Source organism: Sinohyriopsis cumingii, chromosome 2, assembly GCF_028554795.1.
Source record: "Sinohyriopsis cumingii isolate HCF-2022 chromosome 2, ASM2855479v2, whole genome shotgun sequence".
In the NCBI taxonomy this organism is placed as follows: domain Eukaryota; kingdom Metazoa; phylum Mollusca; class Bivalvia; order Unionida; family Unionidae; genus Sinohyriopsis; species Sinohyriopsis cumingii.
This window is the reverse complement of record NC_142962.1, coordinates 91,402,953-91,429,580: the sequence shown is the minus strand read 5'-3', so window position 1 is coordinate 91,429,580 and position 26,628 is coordinate 91,402,953. Positions and strand designations below refer to the sequence as shown.

The window sequence follows — 26,628 nt, the reverse complement described above, 5'->3', positions numbered from 1 at the left end:
TCAAGTAGCTAACTTTGTCCTTTAACTTTAGAAACACTTCAATCATGTTCCATGTAGCTCAGTGGTTAGCAAGCTGGACTCACAACTGAAAGGATGCAAGTCTGAATCCCTTCATCAGACAGACCTGGGTCAGCTACCATGGTTGTCCTTGGACAAGGCACCTTACTCCAAATGCCTCAGCACTAAATAACCTACCCCGTATTGTGGTGTCACACACCATCTAAAGCCAAAACAAATTGTGTTCCATTTGGCAAATACTGTAACCTGTATCACAAACCTGCTGTCCCATAACATAGATCTGGCTCTATGCAATTTGTCAGGAGTAATCAGCAAAACAAACAACGTACACCCTGATCTCTGGGTACATTATGCAATGGCTGATCAGGGTCTATGTTGTTTGCAGTTGGGATATACTTATAATCAGTATTTATATAGTGTAGTGATGAAAAGATTAGGCACAACAATTCATTCCATGTATTCCAGTATTCAATACAACACAGCACACAGTCCTCAAGTAAACAATGTCTTAATACCTTTAGAACTGCCAGCTTAATCACTCATTACAATTGTTTCTAATCTTTTGATTATAAACAAACCTAGGGTCAGACATTTGTAATCCTGTTATCTCTTCTTTATACCTATTGTTGAAGACTTTCAAGCATTGAAAAATCCATGCTGGCTGGTGTATCTCATGCCTGTGCTATGTTACATTACCATTATCAAGCATAAAGACAAGTAAAAACACCTGACTTGATCACTTCAAACCAGGCAAGCTAAAATTACTTCCATGCACACAACATTAAACAAAAGATGCATAAAAGTTTATTTAACTTCAAATATGCATTGCCAACTTAAAATGTGAAATATGAAATTTTCAACTTTAATGTACATTTGTTGAGTAGAACCTCAAATGGGTGAGGAGCTATGATCATTGCAGGGCAATTACAGTGATGCTCCAATGAAGTACTGGACAAAACAGGCATAAAAAGGTAACAGTTCCAAACTTATGCACAACACATGAAAATGGAACTTCAAAGATTAAACAGAAAAACATACAGGGCCCATGGAATATTAAATCTCCAGAAATGGGTGACCATTCAGCACTATGTTGATTGTCACTGGTTGTGTATCAGTAATACGCAACATAAAATGATGTCATACTTAAGTGATACTGTGCAAAAAGTATCTCTAAATTGCCACACTTTTGAAAGGAAAAAAAACAATTGTAGAGTACCAAAGGATTCTAACCTTTTACCCCTTAAATCAAGAACCCAACATGCCATGTTTACGTCATGAAGCAATACCCTACTTCTGAGCTCTTTAATGTGGGTGATATTAGCGAAAAGAGGAAAGCTGCATAAATACATCAAATAATTATAGTAAAAAAATACAGTGTAAAAAAACATAATATTTGAGACCTGATTTTTCTCAGGCCAAAAATTACCAGGTTTGGAAACAGAGTTTGTGTCTGGATTTTAGACATTTTGGCCTGATATCTAAATCAGACTGGTCTGAAACACACATGGACAGATAAACCTTTGCAAAAACTAGGACATGTTCAGATTTGGAGTAAAATTGAGTAAAGACATAAAAATCGTGGGTCCAATACGAAAAAATAAAAAATGTCCATTATCACCCTTTCGGTACATTTCTGGTTACATGAAAATCTCTTGCAAACAGATGTGATCTATACAGAAATAATCCCCAAAATGCATTTTCTACCCCCATTTCAAAGGAAAATGAAAAGAATTTCCAGGAGGCAATGAATTAAGACAGGAAATTCAATTTCTTCCACTGATCTTTATGCAAACAACACACATAGAGACTGGTAAGAACCAAAACTGAGCTTGAAAATAACTTACAAGATACTCTTAACAGATCTGAAGTACAGTACAAGGAAAACAGTATGATCATAAACACAGAAAAAACAAAAGCACCACCAATTACAACAAAACAAAACTAAACAATGCTATAAGTGACAAACTCCAAGTTCTATTTGACAATGTAAACCTTAATATAACCTCTCATGACACAAATCTAGATGTATTGTAGACAACAATCCAACTTGGTTGTGAAGTGGCAAATTTTATGTCGATCTAACAAGAATACATTAGCTAAGACCAGACAACCTTTAATTAGATTTATGGAGACAAGTGCGTATCATATCGCCATACTACCGTGTACGGTAATGTCCTTTAGAGGGAGAATTCTGTTCCTAATTAAACATTTGTTTATACAGCAGCCAGGCGGACAATTTAGGACAAGGAAAACTTCATTTTCATGGTAAAGTTGTCACAATTGAGAGAACGCAGAAACTCTCTGTTACTCAAACTACCAGGGTCAAGTTGACCCTGACTTTGGCGCCTCTGAAAAAAGGCGGCAGAGATATTTGATTCTGATTGGTACGTTAAATGAGAGGGCGTGTTCCAACACAAAATTTCATAGGTTTTAATATCGCCTGCATCAAATTTTAATCAGTCTAAGCTTTTCCTACAAGAGGAAACCCAAAGGTTACGACTCCGGGAATTTGCAAGAAATTTCCGTAAAACTGTTGTCCAAAAAGGGGACGATTGTCGAAAGGAACCGACGAACTAATCTACCAATTAGAGGGAGAAAACGTTGACAGCAAAAGTAGTGTGACAATTCCATGTAATTTGTTGATGCCATATATAATGCTTTGCTGAAGTTATTTATTTGTATCTGCATGAATCTTTTTTCTACATTCGTGTAATAATTTGCTTTATGAAGTATAACTGTGTTGAGTTTATGCATAGGAAGTTGTACATTAATCTTCTTTAGATAAGTTTGACGAATTGTTTGAATTTGTCGTCTTGTTTGCATAAGAATTATGTTCTAAGAATTTAATGCATTACATTAGTTAATATGATTACAAGAATCCGTGTGAATTCGCCGAATTTAGAAGATTTCACGTATGATTAAGAATAAGTGTGTATTGACGGAAATGATCTAGTAATTGATTGACATGATGTATCCTATTTATTCGCTGTGTATGTGGTAATGTGTAAGGTCAAGGCGTAACGAATTAGCCATTTGACTAACTAGAGTCATTATAGGACATATGGAGTCGATTGATAGCCTTAGCATCTGTTTAGCACTGATAGTGAAATCTGATAACGAGGGAGAATAATGAAGAATTAACCGTTTCATAAATAACGGGAAATTTAGGTTGTCTCTATTTACATTTATTTAAAAGGAGAAAATAGCTCCAGAGACGTATGAATGAATGAGTGATGTTATTCTGAGACCTATACGGAGAAGCATAGAGAAGAGTGCAGTGAGACATATAATCCTGTGACGTAACCCTGTGACGTATTAATTTCTGAAAAAGTATTTTGAGAGTGTCCTGAGACGGGTGGTAGAAAGTATCATCCCGAGATCCAAGGGGTCTGAACAGCGACAGAGGAAGCAAAAACAGACTGAGGATGAGCAGGTTATGAAATTGTACAAGACGTTGACTTCGATTGTACACTCGATCCTATGATGAACTAAATCTATCAGTAACAGATCGACTATCTTATTTTAATCTATTTGCGTTTTCTTTGTATTTCGGTGAAAGTTAAATTTCTAAAAGCAGAGTACATTCCTGATATAATGAATTTTCACAGTGTTTGTATGTAATTGATTAAATTGTTTGTTTACATGTACGGGGGCTCGTGTTGGTTTGTTCTATATACCTGCTCAGATCTCTATCTATTCCACCTATAAGTTTCACCACTTATATGTATATTTACTCGAACCGTGCAATAACATCGAGGGCGGTCAACCCCTAGATAACGAAAACCAAATACGGAGGGACATTCACTCCCCCCGTGTAACAATTTTGGGAGCTTTCGTCCGGGATATCAGAACATTTTCATTCGAGTAAAAGAGTCTGAGCAAATATAGAACAAAATCAGTATCTGTATAGCAATAATTCCATTATTACTATAAGAAATAAGGATCAGAGTGAATCGAGTCATTGTCTGCTATTTTGTTTATACATATATATATTGTGCATGCTAATTTCTTGCCATTTCTTTTCATATTGTGATGAGAATATTGTAAGAATTGAGACACATACCTTTGCTATCAAGTCGTATTCTAAATTTGTGGGGTAAAGTGGAAAATTTCCTTTGTATTCTCTTGTGAGAAGAGATATTTAGGCAAATCCCACAGTAATAAATTACGCCTTGTTAGTAGTTAAGCACTGCACTAATTTGGGGAGGCATTCCAGCTGCGTACAGCCCGTTTATTTATTGATTGATTGGTACAGGGACCGTCTGGTTTAACTGAGTCAGGCATACGATAAATACGTGAGGGGCTATTTTCAAATAGGGCAGTAGAACTTAAGTTATAGGTAAAAGACTTAATTCTTGTGTCACCTTACAAGCAGACCAGGATGGCAACAGACAGACAATTAGTTAGGGAATTTAAGTCAATAGGAAGAGAGGAATCAGGTTACGACGGAACTCAGTTAGCTGAATTTGTCGAACGAAGTGTTAGGGAACACAAGGAGCAATTAGCCGCAGAACGAGAGAAGGACAGACAAGCAGCTGAGCGTGAACAAGGGAAAGACAGACAAGCAGCTGAGCGTGAGCGAGAACTCGAAATAGCCAGATTGCAGGCCGAGGAAAGGGAACGAGAGAAAGACAGACAAGCAGCTGAACGAGAGCTCGAACTAGCCAGATTACAGGCCGAGGAGATATCTAAAGAACACGAACATATGTTAGCCATGGAGAGACTGAGGGTCGAAGCCGAGTTCAGGAGGGGTGAAGATCTGAACGAACGTCCAGGGTCCACAAGTAGACGATCTGAAGATAAACGACCAATACAGATCACCATGCCCATGTTCAATGACAAGGACAAAATTGTTGACAACTTTTTGACACAGTTCGAAAAGTTGGCACTGGTTCATCAGCTACCCAGAGACCAGTGGGCTATCAATGTTTCTGCATTCTTACAGGGAGCCGCGAAAGACATCTACCACAATATGACACCGGAGGAGATAGACGACTACGACGCTCTGAAGAAAGCGCTACTATGGCACTATAAGCTGTCGGCAGAAACGTTCTGGAAACTGTTTAGAGAATCGTCAAAAAAAGCTACCAAAATGCACGCGCAATTCCATAGCCGAGTACGCGTAATTTTTGATAAATGGATGAAAATGTCTGGCACCGCGCTAACGTATGAAGGCATATGCGAAGAAATTTTGAAAGAGCATGTCTTAAGTACGTACAGGAAGGATTTAATAGTATTTTTAGCGGAGCGTGAGTTCTCGACCTTGGATGACATAAGCGTGATGGCCAAGCGCTATGAGAGCGCGCACTCGCGTCCAACCACCTGGGGTGGCAGGGACCAACCTGGAATCGGTGAGCATAGAAAGACCACTGAGGTGGCACCCCAAAGACGGAATGGACAGAATGGTGGGAGGCCAGGGGCCGGAAATCTCAGCCGAGAACATTTCCGTGGGTCGGGGAAGACTCAAGGGGTAGAGAAAGATGCCCGGGGAGGAAAGGTGAGCCGGTGTGTTACAGCTGCAACAGACCAGGCCATGTCGTTAAGGATTGTAGGAAGTATCGTCTGACAACGATTAATTCGGTAACTCCGAATACTGTTAAGAGACAAGAAACAGTGGAGTTGACTAATACAGCAGTAGCTACGGTTAACGGTGAGAGGGCAACCGTACTGTATGATACTGGCTGCAGTTATCCTGCCTTGGTGGATAGTAAGTATGTCAAGCCTGGGGATTATACAGGCGAGACAGTTGAAGTCCAGTTTGCTAACCGGACGAAGGATTCACTTCTGGTCGTTAGCATTGATCTTGATTCGCCGTATGTAAAGGGACAAATTCAAGCAGCGTGTTTGTCGGGACTGTCTCATGATGTAATATTAGGGTGTAGGTATGTGTTGCCGCAACCTAACCCTATGACGTGTACACCTGTATACGTCGGGTCTGTTGAGACGAGGGCTATGAAGCGAAGGTCAGGGTCAAAGCCACTACGACCCACGACTTCACCCATAGACAATTTGCTACCTGGCGAGTTGAGGAAACTTCAAGAGGAAGATTTGTCTCTCAACAAGGTACGCAGGTACGCAAAGGATGGGTCTGTACAGAGAATGCCAGACGGTGAGGTAAAGTTCGCAACGAAACGCGGTATTTTGTATCGGTACACCAAGAAAGGGACCGATACGTTCAAGCAAGTTGTTGTGCCCAGAGCGAAGCGAGCAGAAGTGCTTAGGCTGGCACATGAGGGTCTACTTGGGAGCCACATGGGCGTGGCGAAGACCAGAGATAGGTTGGTGAGGGAGTTCTACTGGCCAGGTGTGTATGGGGATGTTCGGAGGTATTGTTTGTTGTGCGACAAGTGTCAGCGGGTGGCACCCAAGACCCCCCATCGCCCGGTGCCACTAGGAACCACCCCACTGATTGAGGAACCTTTCTCGAGGGTGGTGATGGACTTGGTAGGTCCGATAAAGCCGGTGGCAGAAAGCAGTAATCATTATATATTAACGATAGTAGATTACACCACTCGGTACCCAGAGGCAGTGGCCTTGAAGAACATTGACTCAGTCACGGTGGCTGAGGCCTTGTTAGGAGTTTGGTCTAGAGTTGGTGTCCCTGAGGAGATACTGACTGACAAGGGGACGCAGTTCGAGAGCCAGGTGATGGAAGAAGTAAATAGATTACTATCTATTAGACACCTGATGACTACCCCATATCACCCGCAGTGTAATGGTTTGGTGGAGCGTTTCAATGGGACATTGAAACAGGCTCTGAAGAAGCTATGTGAAGGTCGACCTAGGGATTGGGATCGATACCTTCCCGCGATACTGTTTGCGTATCGGGAAGTGCCACAGGCAAGTTTGGGTTTTTCACCTTTTGAATTAGTATATGGAAGGACAGTCAAGGGACCCATGGCTGTGTTAAAACAATTATGGATGGATGAGAAAGCATCGGAGGAAGTGCGAACAACATACCAATATGTTGTTGATCTCCGCAACAAGCTGGAAGAGGTTTCGAAATTGACTCAGGAGAATCTCTGTGACGCAAGGGGACGTCAAGCCAAATATTACAACAAAAGGACGAAGGAACGTCACTTCGAGGTGGGTGACAAGGTGTTGTTGTTGCTACCGTTAGAACACAACAAACTTCAAGTCTCATGGAGGGGACCATTCGTGGTAACGGAGAGAAAAGGTGGACAGAACTACCGTATCCAGGTAGGAGACAAGGAGAAGTTGTACCACGTAAACCTCCTGAAACGTTACCGTGAAAGAGAAACACCCCCAGAGTTCGTGGTAGCTACAGTTGTAACAGAAGAAGTCGACGACAATGGAGGAGAGGCGGAAGTACTCCCTAGTTGTCCTTTGACGAGGGAAGAAACCTACGTCAACGTTGTGCTTGACGGGACGTTAACGTCAGAGCAACGTAAGGAAGTGGAGTCGTTACTCCAAGATTATTCAAGCGTCTTGACAGAACGACCTGGCAAGACGGAGTTGGGGGAGTTCACCCTGAAATTACTGGATGAGAAACCAGTGAAGTTAAAGCCATATCTGCTACCCTATGCGAAATTAGAAACGGTTGGAAATGAAATTCAAGCTATGATAGACCTGAGAGTTATAATGACTGACTTAACTCGAGAAAAAGTTCCTACTAAAGTTGTATGGACAGACGCATGTGAACGAGCATTTCATACGTTAAAGGACAGACTGACGTCAGACGCAGTAGTGAAATTGCCTGATGTGACCAGAGATTTTGTCTTACGTACTGACGCGTGTGATAGAGGTTTAGGGGCAGTGTTATTACAAGAGCATGACGGAAGCTTATTCCCAGTTGCTTACAGTAGCAGGAAATTGTCGACTGCAGAACGTAATTATTCGGTATCTGAGAAAGAATGCTTGGCAATTATCTTTGGGATAACTAAGTTTCAACGTTACTTGTATGGACGAAAATTTATTTTGGAAACTGACCACCAACCACTAGCTTATTTAGCTCAAGCTAAGTTGATAAATGGATGACTAATGAGATGGTCATTATTTCTACAGCAGTACCAAGTCCAGGTATGATACATTAAAGGCAGCGAGAATGTAGGAGCTGACTGCTTAAGTAGACTAGGGACGTCTGAGGTGAAGGGTTCACCTGAGGTCGTGTAACTGAATAAGATTAGATCTCCAAAAATTTGGAGAGCAAAATCCCTGATTTTACTCTTCAAGGAGGGGCCTATGTGAAGTGGCAAATTTTATGTCGATCTAACAAGAATACATTAGCTGAGACCAGACAACCATTAATTAGATTTATGGAGACAAGTGCGTATCATATCGCCATACTACCGTGTACGGTAATGTCCTTTAGAGGGAGAATTCTGTTCCTAATTAAACATTTGTTTATACAGCAGCCAGGCGGACAATTTAGGACAAGGAAAACTTCATTTTCATGGTAAAGTTGTCACAATTGAGAGAACGCAGAAACTCTGTTACTCAAACTACCAGGGTCAAGTTGACCCTGACTTTGGCGCCTCTGAAAAAAGGCGGCAGAGATATTTGATTCTGATTGGTACGTTAAATGAGAGGGCGTGTTCCAACACAAAATTTCATAGGTTTTAATATCGCCTGCATCAAATTTTAATCAGTCTAAGCTTTTCCTACAAGAGGAAACCCAAAGGTTACGACTCCGGGAATTTGCAAGAAATTTCCGTAAAACTGTTGTCCAAAAAGGGGACGATTGTCGAAAGGAAATGACGAACTAATCTACCGATTAGAGGGAGAAAATGTTCACAGCAAAGGTAGTGTGACAATTCCATGTAATTTGTTGATGCCATATATAATGCTTTGCTGAAGTTATTTATTTGTATCTGCATGAATCTTTTTTCTACATTCGTGTAATAATTTGCTTTATGAAGTATAACTGTGTTGAGTTTATGCATAGGAAGTTGTACATTAATCTTCTTTAGATAAGTTTGACGAATTGTTTGAATTTGTCGTCTTGTTTGCATAAGAATTATGTTCTAAGAATTTAATGCATTACATTAGTTAATATGATTACAAGAATCCGTGTGAATTCGCCGAATTTAGAAGATTTCACGTATGATTAAGAATAAGTGTGTATTGACGGAAATGATCTAGTAATTGATTGACATGATGTATCCTATTTATTCGCCGTGTATGTGGTAATGTGTAAGGTCAAGGCGTAACGAATTAGCCATTTGACTAACTAGGGTCATTATAGGACATGTGGAGTCGATTGATAGCCTTAGCGTCTGTTTAGCACTGATAGTGAAATCTGATAACGAGGGAGAATAATGAAGAATTAACCGTTTCATAAATAACGGGAAATTTAGGTTGTCTCTATTTACATTTATTTAAAAGGGAGAAAATAGCTCCAGAGACGTATGAACAAATCAGTGATGTTATTCTGAGACCTATACGGAGAAGCATAGAGAAGAGTGCAGTGAGACATATAATCCTGTGACACAACCCTGCGACGTATTAATTTCTGAAGAAGTATTTTGAGAGTGTCCTGAGACGGGTGGTAGAAAGTATCATCCCGAGATCCAAGGGGTCTGAACAGCGACAGAGGAAGCAAAAACAGACTGAGGATGAGCAGGTTATGAAATTGTACAAGACGTTGACTTCGATTGTACACTCGATCCTATGATGAACTAAATCTATCAGTAACAGATCGACTATCTTATTTTAATCTATTTGCGTTTTCTTTGTATTTCGGTGAAAGTTAAATTTCTAAAAGCAGAGTACATTCCTGATATAATGAATTTTCACAGTGTTTGTAATTGATTAAATTGTTTGTTTACATGTACGGGGGCTCGTGTTGGTTTGTTCTATATACCTGCTCAGATCTCTATCTATTCCACCTATAAGTTTCACCACTTATATGTATATTTACTCGAACCGTGCAATAACATCGAGGGCGGTCAACCCCTAGATAACGAAAACCAAATACGGAGGGACATTCACTCCCCCTATGTAACATTGCTCAATTCACATTAAACAACATTTCAAGAAAGAGTAATTCTTATCATTGGCTGCTTAAGAAAATCAGAACAAAGAGTAATCTTTTATAAAAGTTATATTCAACCATGTCTGCAATACTGCAATGTAATTTGGGGTAATGCCTCAAATTCAAACACAACAAAACTTTTAAGACTGCAGAAGAGGGTATGCCATTCAATTCTAGATAAATATACTGGTATTGACAATTTTCAGGCTGCAATGAATTATACAAATTTTTTACCAATATACTGAAAACATATTCTTAAGAAAGGTCAAATGTATGTATAAAGAATCCAGTAAAGCCATTTCTATCTACTGGAGCAATAGCCTTCACCAAAGAGATGCTGACAGTACTCCAAAATTAGGGTTGGTTAGAAGTTAAAATTAATTATACCAAAGCCAAAGAAGGAATTGTTTAAAAAGAGCTTCCAATAAGGAATTGGTTAAAATGAGCTTCCAATATACTGATACACAGGTAAGGAATATAATTTCCAGTGACATAAGGCACACTTCTGCCATTTCTTCTTGCATGAACAATGTCTTAAATGGATGAAATCTTAAGACAGTCAAAAGGTTCTAAATATAATATAAATACTTCTGGCTTTTATGTTTCTTTTTTGTAGACAAATATTTCAATAAAATATATTTTATTTCTTTTTATCATTGTGTTACAAACTTTAAACTCTGATTTTCAGACCAACACAATTCTTTTAAGTGTCAAGCCAAATTTATCACATTGTACTGTATATACATACATATATTGTACACATCAGAAGGTCTCAAAGCAGATTTGTTCCTGAAACTGAGTTGCCTTCTCTAAATAATAATAATAATAATAATAATAATAATAATAATATAATAATTATTATGTCATGACATAATGTACATATCTTGCAGCCTTATCAATGGCAAGCATACTAATGGGAACCACAGAACCTCAAAAAGAGGAGACCTTACAACCCCCGTCAAGATTTGCTAACAGAGGCAGCATTGCATCTTCCACAAAAATTGTAAGTAGCAGCTTTCCCATTTACAAGAGCAGTTTCTTTCCCTGCCTTATATAATATACCAGAAAATTTTGTTGCTGGTAAAGTTAGTTGGTGTGCTAAAAAATGGCAAATGATAACATCTGATGCATGGATTTTAACTAATCTAAAAGGTTATAGACTCAAACTTGATAGCAGCCCAGTCCAAACTTGTATTCCAAAACAGAGTACATTCTCTGACAAAGAATCCACTGTAATTACAATTGAAATTGATAAAATGCTGAAAAAGAGAGTATTGGAGAATAAACTTTGCCTGTGTAAAGTATTTGTCTAACATTTTCACTAGAGAAAAGCGTAATTGGAGCATCTGGGTTATATTTAACCTGCATGCTTTCAATGCACATGTGGTACATCACCATTTTAAAATGGAGACATTAAAAACAGCACTGACCATGGTTCACAAAGATTCTTATTTTGCTTCTATTGACCTGAAAGATGCATATTACTTGCAGTTGACATTGCTTTTCACAAATGTTTATGCTTTCAATGGAAAGGACAATTATATCAGTACACCTGTTTACCAAAAGGACTAGCATCGGCACATACCCACCCATATGCAAATTAATTATCTTTTTGCATATCCCACCCTATTGATGTTCTCTGAGGCATTCAAGCTGATCATGCTCTAAAGACTGACTCATCACATGACCAATTCCATCTCATATGATCCCTCATGCACTTACAGGTTCATAAAATCCCAATCAAATTTCGACTTTGGTAAGTCTTGTTTAATTGTGAAACTTTATCTTACAAACAAGGGAAAGGGAAGACCAACACTACAATAAGAGTCCTTTAACAGGACTGATACTCTCTTGGCCAAAATGAATTTCGTTTAATTCAAGACTCTGACCATTTCTTCCTTTCAGCTGCTAAGCACTAAAGCCATTTCCGATATTCTTTAGCAATATCAATATTTTCAAATTAGATAATGCTGTGCACATACTGATAAATTATGAAATAATACAATCTTTCCAAGCCATTTGCATATGCTAATAGCAATGACTGTAAGACTTAATCTTTAAGTGGATTCTGATCAAACTTAAACCAAACCTGCTAAAAATGGTCAATTACAAGCCTACAAACAATTTCTGGGAGAATTCTTTCTTTTGGCATTTATCATTGACTCGTGGATGGTATCAACATCATTGTTCCCTAAGACTTCAAGAAATCTTTTGTGTTTATTTAAATATACAAAGCAGTGCTATTTAAAAGATGTCAGATTGCACACACTTATAAACTCTTTCATGTGTAAATGTTACAACACACTGCAGTTTCTGTAAAAACTTTACCAAAAAAAGTTTGACAGAGATCGCATAAAGGTGATCTAAATATATTTCATGAGTGTAATGTGCATTCCTAGTTGCCACAAAAATCGTGCATACAAATTTCTCACTCACTCAGTGATCTACCATAATTCCTCTTGAAAGCATTGCTTACACAGTGATCTACCATAATTCCTACTGAAAGCATTGCTTACCTATATACCAATGCCAACTGGTTACATTGGCCAGAGACCAAATGTTATAATTTCTAAGAAATTTCCAGCCAGTCACTTATCCACTTATTTTTATAATAAACATAAAACCCTGCTGATAGTACGGCTTGACTTGTAGAGAACAATTACCCAGGCATCATATATTTGAATTTTAGCAAGTAATGGAAGAGGTGAATGTGGTAATATAAACAAAGCACTCTCAACTTTGGGAGTTACCCAACTGCAGCTCAATAATAAATGACATATACCAATAACTGTACCTGTAGAGTCAACAGTGCACATGAGTTTGCAAAAAACCTCAGCAAAGACAAGATAATGAAGCTTGAAATATGGTCTTGGTGACTTGTGGTATGCTGGGAATGATAAAGTGTTGTACACCACTTAGTCATCCACACAATGATGTATACTCTTAAAGTAACAGCATAAGAAGTTGATCTAAATGCATACAAAAAGTCACCAATGAATCTGAATATAGGTCAGTGACCTACATTTTATGTTATATAATACTAAATGGATGCTTAATGTAAGATCAAGCCACATGAAAGCACTTTAAATTTTATGACATGCCAAGGTAAACATCAATGCAGAATGCAACGTAGGTCATAGTGAACTACTTTTGGCACAAACATTTTATATTTTTCCAGGTTGGACCTAGTAATACTAAAGAACAAGATCCTGTAAGTGACAATGCCTGAAGAATCGATCATGGATAATGTGAAACAGAACAACAGTATAATGGACATATGGACAGAAAAATGGACAGACAGTATACAGATGAGGCTATATGCCACTCCCACTTTTATTGTGGGTCATACAGAAATGGTCCATGTCCTCTGAAAGCAAATCAAAACTGTTGCTTCTGTATAACAAGAAAGATGATTTGTAAACTGTGACCTGATAGTGTTGTTGTTGTTGTTGTTGTAGGGTTTAACGCCATTTTTCAGCACAGGATAGGCTATACATGGCGGCCAGTATTAATGGTGGAGGAAGAACCTGGGAAAATCCCGGAAAGAACCACTGACCCACGAGAAGCTACTGGCAAGCTTTCACACATACCCACATTGGCCAAACCCGACCTGATTGTGCAAACATAAAATGAAACCTTTAAATTTATACTTTCAACTGAAAAAAAAAATTTAATGTGAAACCTTTAAATTCATACTTTCAACTGTAATAAAACATAAAATAAAAACTTTTAATGAATACATTCAAGTGTAATAAAATTAGAAAAACTCGTACTATAACAAAACGGTCAGGAAAATGCTTGTCAAACACAGTGAAATGAAATCTAAATGCACAGTTTCTGCATGTATGTATAGAAAAAAAATTATAGAATGGAAATTTTAACCTACTGTCAAACATTGAGCAAGAATACTCTACAAAGACCACACAATTAAATGCAAACTTTAAAATCAAAGTGCATCAAATGTTTCATTACTTAATTATTATAAAACAAAGGGCTACATATAAGACTAACTATTGATGTCTATTTTACTCTTATGTACTGCTTGGTACAATTTACAACTTTGCAAATGTACATCAAAGGTTTTCAAGCTGTGGTACACGAGATCACCAGTGGTCTGAGCTCCATTCAGGTAGTGTTACAGGTGTTGATCAGTAAAGGTAGGCACTTGAGACCACTCAGCCACCCATGGTCCCTGAAAGTCGTGGTAAGCAACATGGATAAGGGGTTTAGGGATCAGAATAAGATACGAGTATAACTGCCAACCTGACAGTGTTGGGGTTTTATAAACTCAAAAAGTGCATTTTGAGGTCCCATGGGTGTTTCGTGCATGTAACCCCAAAAAGTAACTTTGTACAATAAATAAACTGCTGACAGAAGACTTTACAAAATGAATGGAAATTCAAATCAAAATAAAGAAAATCCAGTTTTCTTGAAAGCATGTATTATATTTTCAAATAGAAAATAGTTGATAGACTTAGTATTGTCATAAATCACACACACACAGACACACACACAAAAGAAATAAGTAACATGCCACAAACATGTGGCATGATATCCCACCCAGTCACATCATCCTGACACCAGGCCGACCCAGTCCTAACACTAACCTCTTAATGCTGAGCGCCAAACAAGGCAGCTGTTAGTATCATTTTCATAAGTCTTTGGTATGACTCGACTGGGGAACTAACCCATGACCTTCTGCATCTGAGGAGGATGCTCTAACCACTAGGTGACCAGCGTGGTTACTACTAATCTTTAATGCCTAGTATATACTGTATAGTAGTAGTAGATCAATTATCTAGTTTTTAATACTGTTTTTAATACTGTAGCCTTGCTGTCAAAAGACACAACTTGTACAATGTAACTGGAGAATGTTGTAGATTGGTCTGTTGACCAAGTATAAAGTGCTTCTTTCAAGTAAAGCTATTAATATTAGTAGTATTATTTTTATTAAATCTGACCAAATTACCTTATAATCATCTGAGAAAATCATCTGTTGTTGACCAAATGACCCTCATTAAATAAAGACAATAATAATAATAATAATAATAATAATAATAATAATAATAATAATAATAATAATATTATTATTATTATTATTATTATTATTATTACATTGTATTGTTATTACCTCTGACCAACTTAGCTTATATTAATCACCTGTGAAAACCATCTGTTGTTGACCAAATGACCCTCATTAAATAAAGACATTCATATCATTAGTATTATTATTATTGCATTGTATTATTATTACCTCTGACCAACTTAGCTTATAATCACCTGTGAAAACCATCTGTTGTTGACCAAATGACCCTCATTGAATAAAGACATTCATATTATTATTATTATTATTATTATTATTATTACCTCTGACCAACTTACCTTGCAATCACCTGTAAAAATCATCTGTTGTTGACCAAATGACCTTCATTAAATAAAGTCATTATTATTATTATTATTATTATTATTAATATTATTAGTATTAGTATTATTACCTCTGACCAACTTACCTTATAATCACCTGAGAAAATCATCTGTTGTTGACCAAATGACCCTCATTAAATAAAGTTATTAATAGTATTACTATTGTTATTATTATTATTATTATTATTATTATTATTATCACCTCTAAATGACATAACTTTTCATCACCTTTAAGATGATCAATTGTATAATTACTCAGAGGTAATAGTTTTCCATTAGCATTATCCATGACTGTTAACCATTTATACAGATTAAGGTTAACTCATATGACATGTACTGGCAGGAATGGGTAGGATAGTTTGAAATATTTGGACCAAATAAGATTTGTACCTGAATTATACTTGAAAACAGTACACATATAGATTCCAAGATTTACATCCCAATGAGTTTATATTTTTACCTGGCTACTTTAATTTATTTACAAAACCTGACACTGATGCAAAGAACAACATAGACATAAATAATACATATCAAGGGTGCAGAAATTTTGTCAAAATCAACTTGTCCAAGGACAAGTAAATTAAAGTTTACTTGTATGTATGAAAGATCCACTTGTCCATTTGTCCATATTTTCATAGTTAAAAAGAATAGTGGACATAACTGTTAAAATATTTAATTTTATTACTTGTATCTATGAAAGACCCACTTGTCCATATTTTCATAGTTAAAAAGAATAGTGGACAAAACTGTTAAAATATTTATTTTATTAAGCTGCACCATTTAAATGCATGCAGTATGGATCACTGACAAGTAAAATATACTGGATATTTTAACTTTTTTTGTTGCTCTAAATGGTATACTGAGACTACAAACGTGAGAAAACAATAAAGTTTATGCAAACCTTAAAGTAATTAGTTTTATTTTTTCTTGAGTCAGTGTGTTGGTAATTAAAATAAGGAGAAAACTAAATCTGAAAAAAGTTAATCTGTCACAAACATGTCAGTCTACAATGATTACTGAAGAGAACACTGATCAGAAGCTATAGTCTGCTTTACTTTTATTATGGCCTTACTGTCCACAATTTTATCACAAACATCCTCCAGAAAGTTTACATCAACTGCCTCAGACTGGTCTGTATAAGCCTCAGCCTCAGACTGGTCTATATAAGCCTCAGCCTCAGACTGGTCTGTATAAGCCTCAGCCTCAGACTGGTCTGTTTAAGGTTGTGCTTTGGGCTGAGAACTCTGGTGCTTGGCTTTATTTGTGAGGTGCCTTGTTCCAGGACCTCTGTTTAACCAAAGCATCACACTTTCTTTCAACTCAAATTCGGTTCAACTAGGTCCGTGGCAACAATCCTCATCTAACTTATTAGATATGTCTATCTGAGAGAACTGCAAAGTGGGCTTTTAATCTGGTTCATAGAGGAAGAAAGATCCATTCACACTCAGCTGTGAAAGGTGAAAGCTTGAAGAGCAATTCTATCAGGGTCTCCACATGCATAAACTGTTCTTCAGCCTGAAGTAGCTGAGAGAAAACTGCCAGCAGATGACCTGACTTTGCATTGACAGTCTCACCTTGCCATTTACCAGGAATGCCCTGTCTGATATCCTCTGGCTAAAACGTGTTGGAAAACAGTACACAAGGAGCCAACAGTTTCATTTCCATACACAGCAAGTTCATTTAAGGAGTGTAGCCAGTTGTCATATATTTAAAAGTAAGACAGTGGAGGCTCACCAAGATCCAGAGATATGTTCAATAGGCGTTGTCTCACTGTATTGCAGCCATTCAAGTCACCTGGTAAAATAGAAGGCATCAATAAGTGTTTAATAAGATAGTAAAGATCACATTGATTGATTGCTGTGCCTGGTGGAAGATGTATTGATTCAGTGAAGTTCTCTGTTGAAGATGCATTGAGCAAAGCAAAGGTTTTTCGTATGTAATAATGCAGAGGAGTGTCATCCATAAAAAATAACACATTTCTGGACCAACAGATTAATTTCAATCCTCTCCTTTGGTATGTCATCAAATAATGACCTTTTCTGTTGATCCAACTTATCTAGACAGAGACATGTTTTGTTTCTGATAATAGGCATTTCAATTGTCAAGCATTATGACCAATTCGGGACATATGTAGTCATAAGTACCACATTTTCAGGTGCATAACACATACCCACTTACTGCCAACCACTCCGGTGGCCTAGTGGTTAAAGCATTTGCCTCAGATATGGGAGATTGTGGGTTTGATCCCCTTCCAAGTCTTACCAAAGACTTACAAATATGGTACTAACAGCTGCCTCACTTTGCACTCAGCATTAAGAGGTCAGTGTTAGGACTGGTCAAACCTGGTATCAGGATAATGTGACTAGGTGGGAAATCATGCTACATGGCTGCGGCATGATGCCCCAGTGCTAAACATCACTATAAGCTGTCACACTGCAGACATCATAGCGATATGACTGAAAAATTGTTAAAGCTATGTTAAAAATCCAAATCACACACATGCCAACAGGAAAGAATCTGCTTTGCCATCACATATATACAGAGGGTTCTCAACAGATGCATAAACTTGGTGTTTTATGCTTGGAATCTAAATCTGAAGTATTTCTGATTCATGGAAATTCATACCTGTGCCTTTTTATGACACCAGTTGTTTTCGGCATCAGTACTAATTACCCATGATATGCCTCTGGCATAATTTCCTACCTAACATGCACTGTCCATAACAGTTTGATATAGAATACTGTTTACACTTTATTAGTCATTAATATCACAACCCAGATACAAAATTAATATGAACAAGTAGAGCTAACAAATGTTACATTCAGGTGAGCATAACTGAGTAAAGACCCATGTCTACTAATGAGTATAAATTTCCCAAACCAAATATGGATTTATTTTTAAAAAGTTTCCAATACTCTGGAACTTTGCTCTGGAATAGTAATTAAATTTGAGATCAGAAATGCCCACTCTATTTCCTTCTTCCAAACCCAATATATCCAGTGGCTTCAGAGATGAAGCTAAAATAAACAAATTTGTATGAGGGCCTCAAGGTAGATTAGTTCTTAGCTAATTGTGTTACCCTCTTTAAATAAGTCATTATTATTATCTTTATTATTATTATTATTATTATTATTTACACAAACCAGTTATATCATTTCATAGCCCTAAACATTTGACATTTTAGTCAAAGCAAAGGTAAGGATAATCTATAATTAAAAAAATGGTTGGTAAATCAAAACCATTTGGTAGATGCAAAACTTGAAAAAACATGAAGAAAATATTTCAAGTACAGTCACAGGTGAAATGCTAAACACAGAGTCATACTGTAACACACAACACAAAAAATGTGATGTACATGGCTTGCATACCTTAAAAGTTGACCGTTTAAATAACCAAGCAGACTAATTTCATGTTGTAAGAACACTACCTATGTAAACTGTCCCCAAAACTTACCTATTGATTTTACCCATTTTACTCTATCCTGAAAAAGTCTTTCTACAGGTAAAGGCACAGGTCATATACAGTCTCTTGCTCATGAACAAAGCTACCCAAGATCTTGATGATATAAACCCATTACCTGGTAACCTAGTTTTATAGAAAATGAACGAGAAATATTGTTTTTAGATCTGGGGAGATAAGAAGCTCAGCAAATCTGAAGCAAAGTATCTCCAATATGCACAATCCTACTAATTATAGTACCTGTCTACAACAATGATAATAGAAGTTACGGTGGAATACAATCAGATGGAATTACGACTCCAGCACAGTAACAAGCTCAGCCAATCAGATACATTACTACCTCATTCATATGTGCAGCTCTCGCTCATTATCAAAGTTCTCCAACATCTTGATTAATATAGGACTACTGTATTTTAACAAGTTTGATCAAAATCTCATCAGAAATATAGTTGCTAAATTTGTTGACAAGCTTAGCCAATCAGATGCATGGTCACAACATTAATATTCATAAATTTCACTCATGCTCCATCAAAGAACTTCATGACAAAAGCCTATTTACCCAGTTTGACCAAAATCATATAAAAAATACAGTCTCCAGAGTGGTTGTTGTTATTGCTGTTATAGGGTTTAACGCCATTTTTCAGCACAAGATAGGCTATACATGGCTGGTGTAGGAAGAACCCAGGAAAGAACCACCAACCCATGAGAAGCTAACAGCAAGCTTTCTCACATATCCACATTGGCCAAGCCAGAGACCTCGAGAGTGGTAAGAAAATTTCCATACCCAATGCAAAATCACTAATACGCACAGGTCTTTGAAATTTGATCAAAATCAGATCAAAAATATGGTTTCAAGAGGGGCAGCAAGATTATATTAATAACACAAGTGAAAATGTCTAAGATCTTCATGATGCAAGTCTATATTCCAGTTTTGAGCAATTTACCTGGTTCAGAATTATGGCTTCCTGTAGAATGGTAATAAGCTCAGGTAATTAAATGAATGATTACCTTAATAATATGCATAGATCATGCTCAATACTGAAACAGGCCATGATCCTCCAAATGTAAGCATATATTCCAAGTCAGAGCAAAATCAAATAAAAATTATGGCTTCCTCTAGATTAGTAACAAACTCAGCCAATTACACCATTAATATCAGATGATCTTGCTTATTTCCAATTCCGTCTAAGATCTCGAATTTCAGCAGATTCTCAATCAAACTGAATCAGAAATATGACACACACAGTGGCAGCCAGCTCCGCCAAGAATATACTGTAAAATCCAGAGTGGCATCAACCTTATTCAATCAAAATCACTTCACCAGTATGCATGGATCTTAATCATTGCTGAAACAATTCAAGATCTTTATGATGTGAGCACATTCTCAAGTATGATCCAAATTAAATTAGATATGCCCTCAAGAGTGTTAACAAGGTCAGCCAATTAAATGCAATATTACCTCATTATTATGCATTAATCTCAATCATTACTGAAACCATCCAACATCTTGGTCTTACAAGCCCATATTTCAAGTTTTGATAAGAAATGTAAAACTAAGACTTTTACAGTGTTTGCCAGTTTGAGACAAGATTATTGCATTAGTATATGTGTATCAAGCTTTTCCAAGACCCTGATGATGTAAGCATGCATTCAAAGTCAAATCAGAAATATGAACATTGGAGTGTTAATAAGCTGAGCCAATCAGATGCAAGATAACGACATCAATCTTGTCCATGATCTTAATGATATAAGCAAATCTGTCATGTTTGATCAAAACTAGGTCAAAAATATGGCTTCCAGCATGGTAATATGGTCAACCAATCTGATGCAAGGTCACCTCACTCAGTAGTATCATTAGTTACACCTATCTTTAAGAAAGGAGAAAAGGGGGATCCAGGGAATCAAGACCAATATCTATGCTACATGTACTGTCAAAATTATTTGATAAGCAAATAACCATTCAGGTCTATAAATTTTTTGTAACCTACTTTCTATTTCATAAAGCTCAATCAGGCTTTAGAAAGTACCACTCATGCCAAACAGAACTTATCAAATTAATAGACCTTTGGCTGAAGGAAATGGATTAAAAAAATGGTTGTATGATTGTTTTCCTTGACTTCATGAAAGCCTTTGATCTCAATGATCATGGAATTCTGCTGCAAAAGCTTAACTGTTACAGATTTGACAATCCTTTTTAAACTGTTTCAGATCATGCCTGAACCAATGGTCTCAACAAATAAGCATTGGCAATATTAGCTCTCAAACTTGCACTATTCATTCTGGGGTCCCTCAAGGCTCAGTTTTCGGCCCTCTCCTCTTCCTTAATGTATGATTCTGGGGACAACACATAAACTACACAAATTAGGGAATGCTGAGCTATCTCTTACAATAAACAATCATCCATTAGAAAATGTCAAACATGAAAAGCTTGTAGGTGTGTCTGAAGATAATAATTTACAATGGGATGACCATATTGACAAGCTTTGTAAAACATTGTCATCCAAAATTGTCCTATTCAGCAAAATAAATCAATATTTATCTACCAGGGTACTCGCAATCTATACCACAAGTCATATATTCTCCCAACAATGGATTATTGTTCAACTGTATGGAGAAAATGTGCCAAATCTCAGCTTGACAGGATTTTTAAACTTCAGAAACACGCATAATTTTCGATGCGTCTATTGGTCATCCCTCAAAAGCATTATTTACAGAACTAAAATGGTTCACAATTTATGAAAGGGTAGATTTTTACAAAGCAGTTCTTGTATATAAATGTCTACATAAAGCTGTACCATAGTATCTTCAGGACTTATTCAGGCTTTTTTCAACAATTTACCACTTGAGATCAACATCACATGGAAACAAATACCAAGAACAGGGCAATTTAAGAAAAGCTTCCAATACTCTGGTACAGTCCTGTGGAATAAGCTTCCACTACATGTAAAATCTGCTGAAAATATTACAGTATTTAAGAAGAGATATCATGAATATGTATATGTTTCTAATAGATTATAATGGAATTTAGTATTTTAATACTAAACACATTAAAATAAACAGTAGTTAATGCTATCTTTCATAAAATGAACATTGTTATACTCTCCTTAAGAGAGCCTCAAAAGGAGAATAGTTCTTGACTAATGAGTCACTTTCTATATATAAAGTATTATTATTATTATTATTATTATTATTATTATTATCTTGTTCATTACTGAATATATCCATGATTTTGGTTATACAAGTCCATATTCCAAGTTTCATCGAAATGTTGACACCAGAGTGTCAACACAACATAACTACAACACACATATTGTGACATATATTAAACATTGATTCACAGCGAGTCTACTTTCTTCAGTTCTTTTTAAAATGACTCTTGCCATATACTCGTAATTGGTAACATATTACCTTACTATAAAGTGAGCCCACCGTGTCATCTGCCCCAGGCTTTTGCCCACACCACAATACCTCATCTTAAGTTTACTTTTTTATACTTCTGATGATAGTTTGTATAATATTTTGAAACCTTAAGTTTGCTTATTTTCCTTATTTTTCTATTAACTGGCAACTTGAATTTTCCTGTGCTTCTTTTCTTAATGCTCTTTTATGTATTTTTTTCAATCATCTAAATAATTAAGAGATATTAATTTCATTCAAAGAACTCAGACCATACTGCAGTAGTTCAGAATCAATATCAATAAATCTGATTATTCCCTATAATAATTTAATGGAACCCATATAAACATACATGTAGCAAAAAGAATCTTTGATATTAATTATCACTGGACAACAAATTTTTACAAAAGTCATGTTACTGAAATAAAATTAGTCAATTCTTATCAATTTTTATGTGCTGAACACGAATATGACAGTCAAATTGCAAAATTGGCTCTAGTTTTTTTGTAATCTGCAAGAAATTAATGTTTACATAACGAAATGCATTCCAATAGTAAAAGGTCAACTGTAATAGCCTACCTATAAAAAATCAAGTCATTGACTACATCTTAGATTTCTTCGCCTGTCTCTTGTACAGCTGTTCGGGAGCATCTCTGAGGAGTGTCCAGCAGTAGTCAGCCAGCATTGTAGTGGACCATTTTCCCTGGTATCTTTGTTCCATTGTTGCGATATCTTGATGAAAGCGTTCGCCGTGTTCATCACTAACAATACCACAGTTGCTAGGAAAGAAATCCAAATGGGAATGAAGGAAGTGAATCTTTAGAGACATATTGCAGCCAAGTTTCTTATACTTCATCAACATGTCTTCTACTAGTTCCTTATAGTTTTCTGCCCTAACATTTCCGAGGAAGTTTGTAGAAACTAGGCGAAAAGCATTCCATGCTTGTTTCGCGTCACCTTATAGCAAGTTGTTGAACCGGTCATCTTTGAAAAGCTCTCGAATCTGAGGACCCACAAAAACTCCCTCTTTAATCTTTGCTTCGCTGAGTCGAGGGAATTTTTCATGCAGGTATCGGAATGCTGGCAAAGTCCGGTCAATGGCTTTCACGAAGTTCTTCATCAAACCTAGTTTGATGTGAAGGGGTGGTAGCAAGATTTTCTGAGCCTCAACCAGAGCTGGGTGTTGGATATTCTTCTCTCCAATGGCTACATTCTGCCTGTGAGTCCATTCCTTCCTCATGTAGTGCATTTCCCTTGCTCGGCTATCCCACTCGCATAAGAAACACATGTATTTTGTATATCCTTGCTGCAGTCCCATTAAAAGGGCAACTACCTTCAAATCACCACAGAGGTGCCAGCTGTACTTGTTATACTCAATGGAATTCAGTAGCTGCCTTAAGTTATCGTATGTCTCTTTCATGTGGACAGCATACGCTACTGGAATAGATGGAAGAATGTTTCCATTGTGCAAAAGCACAGCCTTGAGACTCAGTTTCGAAGAGTCCACAAATAGTCTCCATTCTTGTGGGTCATGAGTGATTTTTAAAGCATTCATGAGGCCCTCAATATCGGAACAGAATATCAGATTACTTTCCTTTCTGAAGAAAGGCTCCAATTGCTGGTGGCGCTTTCGATATGCAGTAATTGTGACATCTTCTTCTAGAAGATTCCATTGTTGGAGTCTTGATCCTAGCAATTCTGCCTTGTTCTTTGATAAGTCCAAATCACGAATCAGGTCATTTAGTTCTTCCTGTGTTATTCTGTGTGGGGTTGATGATGCACCACAGTGAAAATCTGGATCACTGCATGCTGATGGACCAGGAGAAGAACAGGTCGACTCACCTTTGTCTTCGTCAGATGAATCAAGAGAATATTCTGCTGGAGGTTCTGGAATAGGAAGTCTCTCACCATGTGGAACTGGTCTCAATGCAGACGGAATGTTTGGGTAGACTATTCTCGACTTCTTTCGCTTCGTTATTCCGCCGGAAAGAGGAGGAACCAAGCAGAAGTAACAGTCATTTAGGTGGTTGCTTGGCTCTCTCCACACCATTGGGACTGCAAACGGCATTGATGACCTTTTGCAATTCAACCACTGTGAAAGCTGTGTTGTACATGTAGCACAGCATATATGCGGAGCCCAAGGCTTGTCTTGGTCACCAATCTTGCATCCGAAGTAAAGATGATATGCCTTCTTCACTTGAGAATTGATACTTTTCTTCTGGTTGGCAAATGTCACTTCCCCACAAATATAGCAAAAATTGTCCGCGGTATTAACACACTTTCGAGGCATTACTGTTCTTTATTGTACGTAAATGGATAAAATAATAAGTTTTATGTAACAGTAGCTTGAACTGTCTCGCACAACGTCTAAAATATTTTAAATGCTGAACCTATCTGATTGGGCTTTATATAGTACACTGCTTACGTCAGCTTCAGCAGCCGCCTGGCATTAGTATAATAGGCCTACACATGTATAGTACACTGCTGACGTCAACTTACTTCAGCAGCCGCATGGCATTAGTATTGCATTGCATCAGAAAATGATGCAATCAACTGTGGATGATGTGAGCATGATGGTATTATGCAATGTTACATCATTATTCCGGATGTTGCTGCAGTCCTACTGGAGAAATTTACACAGTGAAACATAGAAAATGAGGTATATGAATATCTTCAAAACGAGAGCCAATACAAATTTTTCACGGTTATATTCGTGTTCGGCACACCAAAATACTACAGATTAGGGCCTTTTCAAGTCAGTAATGATTTCACTGTTGACCAGTGTTATCAATATAAATCTTATACATTGTATTCTAAAATACAAATCAAAAAGATATATTATTGAACAAATTTCAAATTTCTCCATCTTGGAAAGACAGAATGACAGCTTGAGTCAACATATAAATGCCATTTCAGCTTAAAGAAGCAAAAACACCCCCATATCACCCAACCACCATCACAGCAACAGGTGTTACCTCCAGGACCACCACCAGATATTTTCTCCCACCAACCCTCCTCATACTATTTCTACTTCACCTGCTACTTCGTTTCTTATTGAAACCTCTACATAACAGAGACAAGAACACTGTGATCTCATTCAAACATGCTCTTAAAACTCACCTATTCTGACTTCAAAAACAGACTTAAAAGACAATATTTACTTCCCTAATTATTGTCAGCATGTTTTTGTTTTGTAATTTCATTTGTTTTTGCAACCTTGTTATTGTATGTTATTATTTGTCATCTAAATATAGTAAAGTGTTTAGAGCTTCTAAAGATTAGGTGCTGTACTATGTATAACATTATATATATATATATATATATATATATATATATATATATATATATATATATAGAGAGAGAGAGAGAGAGAGAGAGAGAGAGAGAGAGAGAGAGAGAGAGATACACAAACTAACATGCATACATTTAATGTTATCTAAAAATATCAAGAGTTGAACCATCATTTTCCCAGTATTTTACATTCATGAGCTAGTTACAGCTATCAGCAAAGTACAGTGAAAAAAGCTGTTTTCACAACTCAAAATTTCTTACAGTGACCTATGGAACAGTACATCAAAAAGTTTATTAATAACTCTGACCCAACTCTTTTCTAAAATGAACACCTGACAACGTTCTACCTTCCAAATATTCTAACAATAATGATCTTATTAGTAAAACCATGTACAGGTGAATGAATAAATAGCAATACAATATTTCCACACATGCAGATGTAAATATTTTGCAAACTTAAGATGTACTGGCCAGTGAACTGAACGACCATGTAGAAAATAAAATCCAACCTAGTATCCTTACAAACACTCCACTGAGACAGCTTCCACTAAACTGCTAAATCCAGGGCAGAGTTGTTGGCACTATTTATCCTGTTTACAATGATTTTTAAGATTCCTGACAGTCTGAGCTCCAAATGGTGGCAAAATAATTAAGTACATCAGTCACCTTACTAATCTACTGAACATGTGTGGCAATAAATCCTAAAGCCCATCCACTTCTGGGAGAGGCAGAGACTTGATGCAACACTTGAGTGGTCATACAGGTAAATCAGTTTTGTCTGGTCCTACTGTGTGTATTGTTAGACAGGTGTGTAAAAAAAGATGTGCACACGACTGAATACAGTGTTGGCCCAAGTATATCATTCATGTAATAGATAACCTTCATTTATGTAGGAGAGAGCAAACAGTCCTTATCCCTAACATTCACATGTTTGTCAAAAGAAAAACTGTTATGTATTTAATATAATTGGCCTTGTGTTTATTTCATGATTGAAAAGAAGGAATAATGATTTAATTGTCACTCTATATGAAATAACCAATGTATCA

At 36.8% G+C, this 26,628-nt stretch overlaps 1 protein-coding gene across 1 annotated transcript in view; it reads right to left on the bottom strand.

The window, feature by feature from the left end:
* The window catches only part of LOC149805360 (disheveled-associated activator of morphogenesis 1-A-like), a 137,962-nt gene extending 111,648 nt beyond the window's left edge, over positions 1-26,314 (bottom strand). The window contains exon 1 of the mRNA XM_089949675.1: positions 26,092-26,314. The gene's annotated coding sequence lies outside the window, so the exon portion shown is untranslated. The remainder of the gene's footprint in view (positions 1-26,091) is intronic.
* Between the last annotated feature and the right edge of the window lie 314 nt (positions 26,315-26,628).